Source organism: Oryx dammah, unplaced genomic scaffold (assembly GCF_014754425.2).
Source record: "Oryx dammah isolate SB20612 unplaced genomic scaffold, SCBI_Odam_1.1 HiC_scaffold_20, whole genome shotgun sequence".
Lineage (NCBI taxonomy): Eukaryota > Metazoa > Chordata > Mammalia > Artiodactyla > Bovidae > Oryx > Oryx dammah.
Window position 1 is genome coordinate 54,961,446 of NW_024070204.1, and position 14,080 is coordinate 54,975,525.

General features: G+C 35.8%; 2 long non-coding RNA genes across 2 annotated transcripts in view; one reads left to right on the forward strand and one right to left on the reverse strand.

The window, feature by feature from the left end:
- LOC120879565 overlaps positions 1-14,080 on the forward strand; it is a 273,311-nt gene that overhangs the window by 246,855 nt on the left and 12,376 nt on the right. The gene's annotated exons all lie outside the window — the stretch shown is intronic.
- LOC120879566 lies at positions 2,607-11,483 on the reverse strand. The gene is made up of 3 exons (XR_005724826.1): positions 11,388-11,483; positions 8,052-8,062; positions 2,607-2,618 (listed from the first exon to the last, which is right to left on the reverse strand). It is a non-coding gene; the product is annotated as an uncharacterized LOC120879566 (long non-coding RNA).

Consider the following 14,080-nt stretch of genomic DNA (forward strand, 5'->3'; position numbering starts at 1 on the left):
ACTGACCTTTACCAGTCCTGTGGCCACTGCTGAGTTTTCCAAATTTGCTGGCATATTGAGTACAGCACTTTCACAGCATCATCTTTCAGGATTTGAAATGGCTCAACTGGAATTCCATCACCTCCACTAGCTTTGTTTGTAGTGATGCTTTCCAAGACCCACTTGACTTTGCATTCCAGGATGTCTGGCTCTAGGTGCGTGATCACACTATCATGATTATCTTGGTCATGAAGATAGTTTTTGTACAGTTCTGTGTATTCTTGCAACCTCTTAATATCTTCTGCTTCTGTTAGGTCCATACCATTTCTGTCCTTTATTGAGCCCATCTTTGCATGAAATGTTCCCTTGGTATCTCTAATGTTCTTGAAGAGATCTCTAGTCTTTCCCATTCTGTTGTTTTCCTCTGTTGCTTTGCATTGATCGCTGGAATGCTTTCTTATCTCTTCTTGCTATTCTTTGGAACTCTACATTCAGATGCTTATATCTTTCCTTTTCTCCTTTTCTTTTCACTTCTCTTCTTTTCACAGCTATTTGTAAGGCCTCTCCAGACAGTCATTTTGCCTTTTTGCATTACTTTTCCATAGGGATGGTCTTGATCCCTGTCTCCTGTACAATGTCATGAACCTCCATCCATAGTTCATCAGGCACTCTATCTATCAGATCTAGACCCTTAAATCTATTTCTCACTTCCACTGTATAATCATAAGGGATTTGATTTAGGTCATACCTGAATGGTCTAGTGGTTTTCCCTACTTCAATTTACATCCGAATTTGGCAATAAGGATAAATAAACTTAACTTACTAATATAATAAAAACAGTTCTTTTAAATCTTAAGGTGGATTTTAAAAAGCAAAGAGTCAGTTGTTTAACTTTTCTATGTCTTTATTGCCTTATTAAAAATAAGAACAATACCTTCTGTGTAGGGTTTGTGATGAGAACTAAATAAGAGAAGTAGAATGTCTGTTACCTAGAAAGTAATCAGTAAATTTTGTCTTTGACCTGAACAGAAAGTATGTTTCATTGGAAAATAAGTTCAGTTCAGTCGCTCAGTCATGTCCTACTCTTCACAGCCCTATGAACTGCAGCACGCCAGGCTACACCGTCCATCAGTAACTCCCGAAGTTTTCTCAAACTCATGTCCACTGAGTTGGTGATGCCTTGCGACCATCTCATCCTTTGTTTTCCCCTTCTCCTCCTGCCTTTAATCTTTCCCAGCATCAGGGTCTTTTCCAATGAGTCAGTTCTTTGCATCAGGTGGCCAAAGTGTTAGAGTTTCAGCTTCAACATCCTTCCTTCCAATGAATATTCAGGACTGATTTCCTTTAGGATGGACTTGTTGGATCTCCTTGCAGTCCAAAGGACTCTCAAGAGTCTTCTCCAACACTACAGCTCAAAGCATCAATTCTTTGGCACTCAGCTTTCTTTATAGTCCAACTCTCGCACCCATACATGACTACTGGAAAAACCATAGCTTTGACTAGATGGACTGTTATTGGCAAAGTGATGTTTCTGTTTTTTAATATGCTGTCTAGGCTGGTCATAGCTTTTCTTCCAAGGAGCAAGTGTCTTTTAATTTCATGGCTGCAATCACCATCTGCAGTGATTTCTTTTTTTTTTTTTTTCTGCAGTGATTTTGGAACCCCAAAATATAAAGTCTGCCACTGTTTCCCTTGTTTCCCCATCTATTTGCCATGAAGTGATGGGACCAGATGCCATGATCTTTGTTTTCTGAAGGTTGAGTTTTAAGCCAACTTTTTCACTCTCCTCTTTCACTTTCATCAAGAGGCTCTTTAGTTCTTTTTCACGTTCTGCCATAAGGGTGGTGTCACCTGCGTGTCTGAGGTGAGTTAGTCTTCTTGTGAAATAGACTTAAGACTATTGTGAAAACAGTCTTATGATTATTGGATATTTCTTCAGATATCAGATTGAAAAAATTGAATGAAATAATACCATTTGCAGCATATGGAATGATCTGGAGATTATCATACTAAGTGAAATAACTAGGAGAAAGACAAATACATGATATTACTTATTATGGAAACTAAAAAAAAAAGATACGAATGAAATTATTTTCAAAATGGTAACAGACTCACAAGAGAAGGAACTTATGGTACCAGGGTGGGTGGAAGGAGGATAGATTGTAGTTTGAGATTGACACTGACGCTTTGAGACACAATTGAGATTGAGATTGACGCACTGCTATATTTAAAATAGACAACCAACAAGGACCTATTGTATAGCACAGGGAACTCTGCTCAGTATACTATAATAACCTAAATGGAAAAAGAATTTGAAAAAGAATAGATACACATGTATGGATAACTGAATCACTTTGCCATATACCTGAAACTCAGAACACTGTTGTTCAAGTATACTCTATTGTTAAATAAAATTTTTAAAAGACAGAAAAGAAAAATGATACAGTCCCTTCAATTAAATATATTTATAATTCTATGTTTTTCAACCAAGCATCAAGATCAGGAGGCATGTGTTTACCTACCATATTCTGTGCATATGAAGCACGATGTGAAATGGTTCAGGGGAAACCTTCCATTACTGTGCTTTCTGTCCAGGCCGTGTGTACAGCTCCTTTGTTCACTACTGATGCTTTTCCAGCCTCCATCACAGCTCTGAAAATACTTGCTTGGAATCAACTCTTTAATACGTTTTAAGAGTATAACAGAAAGCTTTCTGTATATATACTGCCCATATACCAGAAACAAATTCATACACTTTGTCAGTAGTCATGCATAGTTGTAAAGCTGTGTCTATCATCATGAACAGAGTGGTAGTCCCTGCTCACCTATATTAAATACCCCTGACATTGTGTTATGTCTGGCAGTATCCTTTGAAAAACAAGCCCATAGCTGTTTCTTTTTTTATACACAGTGTTCACCTTTAATTTTATTCTCAGTTTGGCTATCTTCTTGGAAGTACAGCCCCTTAAATTTGTATTTTCTAGAAAGGATGATACTTTGAATAATACTTCTTTATTTAATAAAAAATTTAATTTTATGTTTTACACTTATGAACTAAAAGCAAAATTTTTATATTTCTCAATAAATCTGTTACCAGTCTTTTTTATCTTTGTCACTTTGATAGCTGAAAGGTAATATTTCATTGCAAAACTAATTTATACATCCTTAATAATGAATGAAAGTGAGCATCTTCTCAAGTATTCAGATGCATTTATATTTCCCTTTCTATGACCTGCTTGAAAAAAATTTTCTTCTATTGAGTTTTAATCCTCTTTTAAGAATCTTAAGGAAATCTTACCCTTCATCTATCACATGTGTTGGATATAACTTTTTTTCATTTTCAGTTGGCCTTTTGGCTCATTTTCCTCATATATTTTCTAATGCATAAGTTTTAATTTAGATCTCTTCCCCTTTCTAAACTGGTTCTATTTGTGCACAGTTAATTACATGGTATGGTTAAGTATAATCAAAATGACTCACTTTGTAATGAACTTTCAATGTTTTCAGAGTTACCTAGCTTTAGATGTCTCTGTAACAACATATATTTGGAGATATGCTTTCCAATTCAACTTGTCTTTTTAATTAAATAATTTGCTTATCCCATTACAAACACCATGATAATGTGATACACTTATGTATTCGAAGTGATTCTCTTTCTCCCGCTAACCTCAGCTGGTTTCTGGCATTCAAGGAAATCTTTCAAAATACTAGCTGAACTTAAGCTAAATGGACAGTTCCTTTCAGAGACCACATATAACAAAAGGGTACATTTTAACAAGAATAGTTTGGAGAAGTCCCAAAACAAAGTCACTAAATAAAGAAGCAGTTTTGTCTACATAAGCTACATAAACAGACTCCAAGGACAGAGACAGTCTGATTTCCAGACCTATTACGTTATAATATTCCAGTTTTCAATAAAAGCATTATGCTAAACAGGAAAAAAAAATGAAAAAGTCACATGCTATCTGATTCCACTTATTTAACATCATTGATATAAAGAAATTACAGAGATGGAGAACAAATTAATTACTGTTAAGGATAGGGATGGTGGGGAACGAGATAGGTAAGATCATACCTACATCTTCTCAAGGTAGCATGCTGCTACTGCTACTGCTAAGTCGCCTCAGTTGTGTCCGCCTCTGTGTGACCCCAGAGATGTCAGCCCACCAGGCTCCCCCGTCCCTGGGATTCTCCAGGCAAGAACACTGGAGTGGGTTGCCATTTCCTTCTCCAATGCATGAAAGTGAAAAGTAAAAGTGAAGTCGCTAAGTTGTGTCTGACTCCTAGCGACCCCATGGACTGCAGCCTACCTTTTAGTTCTGTTTCTTGTTTGTAAGGTGGTTCTGTGAATCTACACATGGGATTACATGACATAGTGGTATACACACACCATATACCAATATCAGTTTCCTTGTTTTGCTATAATATTCTTATTGTAGAAGGCTGGGACAAACCAAGTAAAGAGTATGTGGGAACTGTCTGTAGTATTTCTATAACTTTGTCAATCTATAATTACTTCATGTAAAAAGTTAAAAAATGAAACCTAAAACATTAAATTTAATAATTGGATTTTGATAAATAGAAAGTTATTAATTTTAGGGCTAATGTCTATATCAAGTCTCCTTAATAAATTCTAAATGGAGCTAATTGCCTTTTTCATTTGGCCTTTTTTGTAAGTTATAACTCATTACTTCAAAATAATGATAGTTTTTAACTTTTTCTTTCAGATATTAACCTCTTCTATCTTACTGAATTGTTAAGACATTTAGTACAATGTTGGATACAAAATGTAGTTCTGTTCAGTTGCTCAGTCATGTCCAACTCTTTGTGACCCTATTGACTACAGCATGCCAGGCCTCCCTCTCCATCACCAACTCCCGGAGTTTACTCAAACTCATGTCCATTGAGTTGGTGATGCCATCCAACCATCTCATCCTCTGTCATCCCCTTCTCCTCCTGCCTCAATCTTTCCCAGCATCAGGGTCTTTTCAAATGAGTCAGCTTTTTACATCAGGTGGCCACAGTATTGGAGTTTCAGCTTCAACATCAGTCCTTCCAATGAACACTCAGGACTGATCTCCTTTAGGATAGACTGGTTGGATCTTCTTGCAGTCCAAGGGACCCTCAAGAGTCTTCTCCAAGACCACAGTTCAAAAGATTAATTCTTCAGCACTCAGCTTTCTTTATAGTCCAACTCTCACATCCATACATGACCACTGGAAAAACCATAGCATAGACTAGACAGACCTTTGTTGGCAAAGTAAGGTCTCTGCTTTTTAATATGCTGTCTAGGCTGGTCATAGCTTTTCTTCCAAGGAGCAAGTGTCTTTTAATTTCATGGCTACAGTCATCATCTGCAGTGATTTTAGAGCCCCCCAAAATAAAGTCTACCACTGTTTCCACTGTTTCCTCATCTGTTTGCCATGAAGTGATGGGACCAGATGCCATGATCTTAGTTTTCTGAATGTTGAGCTTAAAGCCAACATTTTACTCTCCTCTTTCACTTTCATCAAGAGGCTCTTCAGTTCTTCACTTACTGCCATGAGGGTGTAATATCTGCATATCTGAGGTTATTGATATTTCTCCTGGCAATCTTGATTCCAGCTTGTGCTTCTTCCAGCCCAGCATTTCTCATGATGTACTCTGCATATAAGTTAAATAAGCAGAGTAACAGTATAGCCTTCATGTACTCCTTTTCCTATTTGGAACCAGTCTGTTGTTCCCATGTCCAGTTCTAACTGTTGTTGCCTGACCTGCATACAGATTTCTCAGGAGGCAGGTCAGGTGGTCTGGTATTCCCATCTCTTTCAGAATTTCCCACAGTTTGTTGTGACCCACACAGTCAAAGACTTTGGCATAGTCAATAAAGCAGAAATAGATGTTTTTCTGGAACTCTGTTGCTTTTTTGATGATCCAACAAATGTTGACAATTTGATCTCTGGTTCCTCTGTCTTTTCTAAAACCAGCTTGACCATCTGGAAGTTCACAGTTCGTGTATTGTTGAAGCCTGGCTTGGAGAATTTTGAGCATTACTTTACTAGCATGTGAGATGCATGCAATGGTGCAGTCGTTTGAACTTTCGTTGGCATTGCCTGTCTTTCGGATTGGAGTGAAACTGACCTTTTCCAGTCCTGTGGCCACTGCTGAGTTTTTCCAAATTTGCTGACATATTGAGTGTATCACTTTCACAGCATCATCTTTCAGGATTTGAAATAGCTCAACTGGAATTCCATCACCTCCACTAGCTTTGTTGAAGGCCCACTTGACTTCACATTCCAGGACGTCTGGCTCTAGGTGAGTGATCACACAATTGTGATTATCTTGGTCCTGAAGATCTTTTTTGTGCAGTTCTTGTGTGTATTCTTGTCACCTCTTCTTAATATCTTCTTCTGTTAGGTCCATCCCATGTCTGTCCTTTATTGAGCCCATGTTTGCATGAAATGTACTGTTGGTATCTCTAATTTTCTTGAAGAGAACTCTAATCTTTCCCCTTCTGTTGTTTTCCTCTATTTCTTTACACTGATCACTGAGGAAGGCTTTCTTATCTCTCCTTGCTATTCTTTGGAACTCTGCTTTCAAATGGGTATATCTTTCCTTTTCTCCTTTGCTTTTGGCTTCTCTTCTTTTCACATCTATTTGTAAGGCCTCCTCAGACAGCCATTTTGCTTTTTTGCATTTCTTCTTCTTGGGGATGGTCTTGAATCTTGTCTCGTGTACAATGTCATGAACCTCTGTCCATAGTTCATCAGGTACTCTGTCTATCAGATCTAGTTCAATAGTAGCAGGGATTTTTTTCCTTGTAAAGTATCGGAATTCTGTACAGTTTCTGTCACTAACTATGACATTTTTTGTAGGTTCTGTTGTAGTAATGTAGATTGCATTTATGATGTTAAAGGAATTTCCTTCTGTTCTTTTTTTTAAAAAATTTTAAGAACCTTCCTTCTTTATTGAAGGATAATTACTTTAGAAAATATTGTTGTTTTCTCTCAAACCTCAACATGAATCAGCCATAGGCATACATATATTCCCTCCCTTTTGAACCTTCCTCCTATCTCCCTCCCTATCTCACCCCTCTAGGTTGATACAGAGCCACTGTTTCCTGAGCCATACATCAAATTCCCTCCCTTTGGCTATCTCCTTTATATATGGTAATGTAAGTTTCCATGTTACTCCTTCCATACCTCTCATGCTCTCCTCCCCTCTCCCCATGTCCATAAATCTATTCTCTATGTCTGTTTCTCCAATGCTGCTCTGTAAATAAGTTCTTCAGTATCATTTTTCTGATTCCATATACATGCATTAGAATATGATGTTTATCTTTCTCTTTCTGACTATCTTCACTCTGCATAATAGGTTCTAGTTCATCTATCTCTTTAGAACTGTCTCAAATATGTTCCTTTTTGTGGCTGAGTAATATTCCATTGTGTATATGTACCACAACTTCTTTATCCATTCATCTGTCAATGGACATCTAACTTGCTTCCATGTTCTAGCTATTGTAAATAGTGCTGCAAAGAACAATGAAATGCATGTGTCTTTTTCAATTTTGGTTTCCTCAGGGTATACACCTGGGATTGCTGGGTCAAATGGTGGTTTTATTCCTATTTTCTTAAGAAATCTCCATACCATCTTCCATAGTGGTTGTATCAATTTACATTCCCACCAACAATGCAAGACCCTTCCCTTTTCTCCACACCTTCTCCAGCATTTATTGTTTGTAGACTTTTTGATGATGGCCATTCTGACTGATGTGAGGTGACATCTCACTGTAGTTTTGATTTGCATTTCTCTCATAATGAGCAATGTTGAGCATCTTTTCATGTGTTTATTATGTTCTGTATGTCTTCTTTGGAGAAATGTCTCTTTAGGTCTTTTCCCCACTGTTTGATTGGGTTGTTTGTTTTTCTGGCATTTAGTTGTATGAGCTGGTTGTATATCTTGGAAATTAATCCTTTGTCAGTTGTTTCCTTTTCTATTATTTTCTCCCATCCTCAGGGTTGCTTTTTCATCTTGCTTATAGTTTCCTTTGCTGTGCAAAAGCTTTTAAGTTTAATCAGGTCCCACTTGTTTACTTTTGTTTTTACTTCTGTTACTCTAGGAGGCGGGTCAGAGAGGGTCCTGCAGTGATTTATGTCATCGAGTGTTCTGCCTAGGTTTTCCTCTAAGAGTTTTATAGTTTCTGGTCTTATATTTAGGTCTTTAATTCTTTTTGAGTTTATCTTCGTGAATGTTGTTAAAAGTGTTCTAATTTCATTGTTTTACATGTAGCTGTCCAGTTTTCCCACCACCACTTATTGAAGTCTATCTTTGCCCCATTGTATATTCTTGCCTCCTTTCTCAAAATAATAATCTACCCATAGGTGCATGGGTTTATTTCTGAGCTCTCTATCTCATTCCTTTGGTCTGTATTTCTGTTTTTGTGCCAGTACCGTACTACCTTGATGATTGTGGCTTTGTAGTATAATCTGAAGTCTGGAAGGTTGATTCCTCCAGCTCCATTCTTCTTTCTCAAGACTGCTTTGGCTATTCAGGGTCTTTTGTGTTTCCATATGAATTGTGAAATTTTTTGTTCTAGTTCTGTGAAAAATGCCATTGATAAATTGATAGAGATCACTTTGAGTCTGTATATTTCATTTGGTAGTATAGTCATTTTCACAATATTGATTCTTCCTACCCAGAAACATGACATATCTCTCCATCTGTTTATGTTGCCTTTGATTTCTTTCATTAGTGTCTTATAATTTTCTCTGTACAGTTCTTTTGTCTCCTCAGGTAAGTTTATTCCTAGATATTTAATTCTTTTTGTTGCAATGGTGAATGGGATTGATTCCTTAATTTCTCTTTCTGAATTTTCATTGTTAGTATGTAGAAATGCATGTGATTTCCATCTATTGATTTTGTATCCTGCAACTTTGCTAAATTCACTGATTAGGTCTGGTAATTTTCTGATACTATCTTTAGGGTTTTCTATGTACAGTATCAAGTCATCTGCAAACAGTGAGAGCTTCTTTTCTGATCTAGATTCCTTTTATTTCTTTTTCTTCTCTGATTGCTGTAACTAGGACTTCCAAAACTATGTTGAATAATAGTGGTGAAAGTGGACCACCTTGTTCCTGATCTTATGGGGAATGATTTCAGTTTTTCACCTTTGAGAATGTTTGCTGTAGGCTTATCATATATGGTCTTTAATATGTTGAGGTAGGTTCCTTCTAGGCCCATTCTTTGAAGAGTCTTATCATAATTGGGTGCTGAATTTTATCAAAAGCTTTTCCTGCATCTATTGAGATTATCATATGATTTTTATCTTTCAATTTGTTAATATGGTGTATAACATTGATTGTTTTGTGAATATTGAAGAATTCTTGTATCCCTGGCATAAACCCAACTTGATCATGGTGTATGAGCTTTTTGATGTGTTGCTGAATTCTGTTTGCTAAAATTTTGTTGAGGATTTTTGCATCTATGTTCATCAGTGATATTGGCCACCTATAGTTTTCTTTTATTGTGTTGTTTTTGTCTGGTTTTAGTATCAGGGTGATGGTGGCCTCATAGAATGAGTTTGGAAGTGTTCCTTCCTCTGCAGCTTTTTGAAAGAGTTTTAGAAGGATAAGCATTAGTTCTCTAAATGTTTGATAGAATTCTCCTGTGAAGACATCTGGTCCTGGATTTTTGTTTCTTGGGAGATTTTTGATCACAGCTTCAATTTCAGTGCTTGTAATTGGGTTGTTCATAATTTCTATTTCTTCCTGGTTCAGTCTTGGAAGACTGAACTTTTCTAAGAATCTGTCCATTTCTTCCAGGTTATCCATTTTATTGTCATTTGGTTGTTCATAGCAGTCTCTATCATGCTTTGCATTTCTGCATTGTCTGTTGAATGCAACATATCTGTTGAATGTCTTTTTCATTTCTAATTTTGTTGATTTGATTCTTCTCTCTTTTTTCTCTTAATGAGTCTGGCTAAAGGTTTGTCAATTTTGTTTATCTTCTCAAAGAATCAGCTTTTAGTTTTATTAATCCTTACCATTGTTTCTTTCATTTCTTTTTCATTTATTTCTGCTCAGATCTTTATGATTTCTTTCCTTCTACTAATTTTGGGGATGTTTTTGTTCTTCTTTCTCCAGTTGTTTTAGGTGTAAAGTTAGGTTGTTTATTTGATGTTTTTCTTGTTTCTTGAGGTAGGATTGTATTGCTATTAACTTCCCTCTTAGGACTGCTTTTGCTGCATCCCATAGGTTTTGAGTTGTTGTGTTTTCATTGTCATTTGTTTCTAGAAGTTTTTTAATTTCCCTTTCTGTTTCTTCAGTAACCTGTTGATTATTTAGAAACATATTGTTTAGTCTCCTTGTGTTTGTGTTTCATAACAGTTTTTTCCTTGCACTGATGTCTAGTCTCATAGTGTTGTGGTCAGAGAAGATGCTTGATACAATTTAGATTTTCTTGAGTTTACTGAGGTTTGATTTGTGACCCAAGGTGTGATCTATCCTGGAGAATGTTCCATGTGCACTTGAGAAGAATGTGTATTCTTCTGCATTTGGATGGAATGTCCTGAAGATATCAATGAGATCCATTTCATCTAATGTATCATTTGATAAGAGACTCGTGAACACAGTGTGGGAAGGGGTGGGCGAGAGGGATTGAGAGGGTAGCATTGAAACACGTGCACTGCCGTTTGTAACATTCGATAGCCAGTAGAAGCCTGCTGCATGTCCCAAGGAGCTTGAATCTGGTGCTCTGTGACAACCTAGAGGGATGGGATGGGCTGGGATGTGGGAGGGAGGTTCAAGAAGAAGGGGACATGAGTATACCTAAGACTGATTCATGTGGAGATGTGACAGAAATCACCACAATAATGTAAAGCAATTCTCCTCCAATTAAAAATAAATAAATTTGAAAATTAAAAAAAAAAAAACCACAATGACACAGGGAACTCAGTTCAGTATTTCGTGCCAACCTAAACAGGAGAAGAATTTGAAAAAGAGTGGATATATGTATAACTGAATCACTTTGCTGCTTGAAATTGTCACAGAATTGTTAATCAACTTGCTCCAATATAAAATAAAAAATTAAAACCTTTTCTGGATGAACGACCAAAAAAAAAAAAAAAAAAAGACGTGTTTCCTTATTAATTTTCTGTTTTGATGCTCTGTCCATTGGTGTGAGTTGGGTGTTAAAGTCTCCTACTATTATTGGGTTACAGTCAATTTCTCCTTTTATGTCTGTTAGTGTTTGTCTTATGTATTGGGGTGCTCCTATGTTGGGTTCATGGGTATTTACAATTGCTATGTCTTCCTCTTGGATTGATCCCTTGATCATTGTGTAGTGTCCTTCCTCATCTCTTGTAATCTTTATTTTAAGGTCTATTTTGTCTGATATGAGGATTGCTAGTCCATCTTTGCAATGGTAAATACTTCCTATTTGCATGGAACATTTTTTTCCATCCTCTCACTTTCAGTCTATATGTGTCTTTAGGTCTGAGGTGGGTTTCTTGTAGACAGCATATATATGGATCTATTTGTGTATTCATTCATCCAGTCTGTTTCTTTTGGTTTTAATCCATTTATATTTAAAGTAATTATTGATATATATGTTCCTGTTGCTATTTTCCTAATTGTTTGGAGTTGATTTTGGAGTTCTTTTTTCTTCTCTTGTATTTCTTGACTATTTAAGTCCCTTGAACATCTGTTGTAAAGCTGATTTGGTGGTGCTGAATTCTCTTACCTTTGCTTGTCTGAACAGCTTTTTATTTTTCCATCAATTTTGCATATCCTTGCCAGGTACAATAATCTTGGTTGTAGATGTTTCTCTTTCAGTACTTTAAATATATCCTGCCATTCCCTTCTGGCCTGCAGAGTTTTTGCTGAAAGACCAGCTGTTAAGCATATGGGGTTTCCCTTGTATGATACTTTGACACTTGTTGCTTTTCCCTTGTTGTTTTTAATATTCTTTCTTTGTGTTTAGTCTTTGTTAGTTTTGTTAGTATGTGTCTTGGTGTGTTTCTCCTTGGGTTTACCCCTATAGGACTCTTTGTGCCTCTTGGACTTGATTGACTATTTGCTTTTCCATGTTGGGGAAATTTTCAACTATAATCTCTTCAAAAATTTTCCCATACCCTTTCTTTTTCTCTTCTTCTGGGACCCCTATAATTCGAATGTTGGTGCATTTGATATTGTCCTAGAGGTCTCTGAGACTATCCTCAGTTCTTTTCATTCTTTTTAGTTTATTCTGCTCTTCAGAAGTTATTTCCACCATTTTATCTTCCAGCTCACTGATTCATTCTTCTGCTTTGTATATTGTGCTATTGATTCCTTCTACAGTATTTTTAATTTTAATAATTATGTTCCTTGTTGCTGTACGTTTATTTAATTCTTCTAGGTCTTTGTTAATTGATTCTTGCATTTTCTCTATTATGTTTTCAAGATTTTTGATTATCTTTACTATCATTATTCTGAATTCTTTTTCAAGTAGTTCACCTATTTCCTTTTCATTTATTTGGACTTCTGTGTTTCTAGTTTTTCCCTTCCTTTGTGTAGTATTTCTCTGCCTTTCTTTTTTCTTTTTTTTTAAACTTTATGTGTTTGAGGTCTCCTTTTCCCAGGCTTCAAGGTTTTCTTTCTTACTTTTGTGTTTTTCCCTCCTACGGTTGGTCCACTGGTTTGGGTAAGCTTTGTATAGGGTGAGATTTCTGCTGAGCTTTTGTTTGTCTGTCTGTTTTTCCTCTGATGGGCAAGGCTGAGTGAGGTGGTAATCCTGTCTCCTGATGATTGGGTTTGTATTTTTGTTTTGTTTGTTGTTTATAGGAGATGTCTTGCACAGTGTGCTGCTGGTGGTTGGGTGATGCTGGGTCTTGCATTCAAGCAGCTTCCTTTGTTTGAGTTCTCACTATTTGATACTCCCTAGGGTTATTTCTCTGGTAGTCTAGGATCTTGGAGTCAGTGCTTCCACTCCAAAGGCTCAGGGCTTGATCTCTGGTCAGGAACAAAGATTCCACAGGTGGTTTGTTATGGTATTAAGTGAGGTTAAAATATTAAAAAATGAGAAACCAAAGATGAACCCCAGACAAATGGCAGTTACAAAATCAGGCAAATAATAATTAAAATAATGGAATATACACAGGTACATATACACCCATAAACAAAGTCAAAATAGTCCAACAAAAATAAAGCACAGTAGATTGACCTGACAAAGTAAATAAATTATATTTACCAGTTAAGAACAAAATTAAGTAAAGCACAAGCTGGAAACAAACAAACAAACAAAAAAAACTAAAGCAAGGTACCAAGTGGGGAATAAAAGAATGAAAACAAAACTAGCAAGTATGTTAAAAGGAATGGAAAGAAAAGAAAAAAAATATATATATACAAAGTTAATTCGAGGTAGATGAAGAAGATTTATATATATTAAAGATTAACTGCAAGGGAAAAAGAACAGTAGGAAAAGCAAAGGAATAAATGTAGAAAAAATATAATAGGTTTAAAAAATTAAAAATTAAAAATATTAAAAAAAAACAGAAAATAAAAAGGAAAAAAAGAGGAAAACTCCACAGAACTGCAAAAGCCCAACACAGAGGCAGAAGTTTATAAGAACAATAAACAGTGTGACTGAATATACACATATACATATACACCCATAAGCAAAATCAAAACAGCTGAAGAAAAATAAAGTACAATAGATTGACTTGGTGAACAAAGGAAAGCAAATATTATATCTACTAGAACAAAACTAACTAAAGCACAAACTGGAAAACAAAACTAAAGCAAGGTGCCAATGGGGGAATAAAGCAATGAAAATAAAACTAACAAATATGTTAAAAGAAAAGGAAAGAAAGAAAAGAAAGAATAGATATGCAATTTTAAATAGAGATAGATAAAGATTTATATACATTAAAGATTAAGGGGAAAAGAACAGTAAGAAAAGCAAACAAAGGAATAAATATAGAAAAAAATAATGGGTTTAAAAAATTTAAAAAGGAGACAAAAAAAAAAAAAAAAGGAAAACTCCACAGAACAGCAAAAGCCCAATGCAGACGCAGAGGTTTATAACAACTATAAAAAATGTGACTGAAGGGAAAAAAAAAATCTCAAAAGCTTAATTAGATTTCATA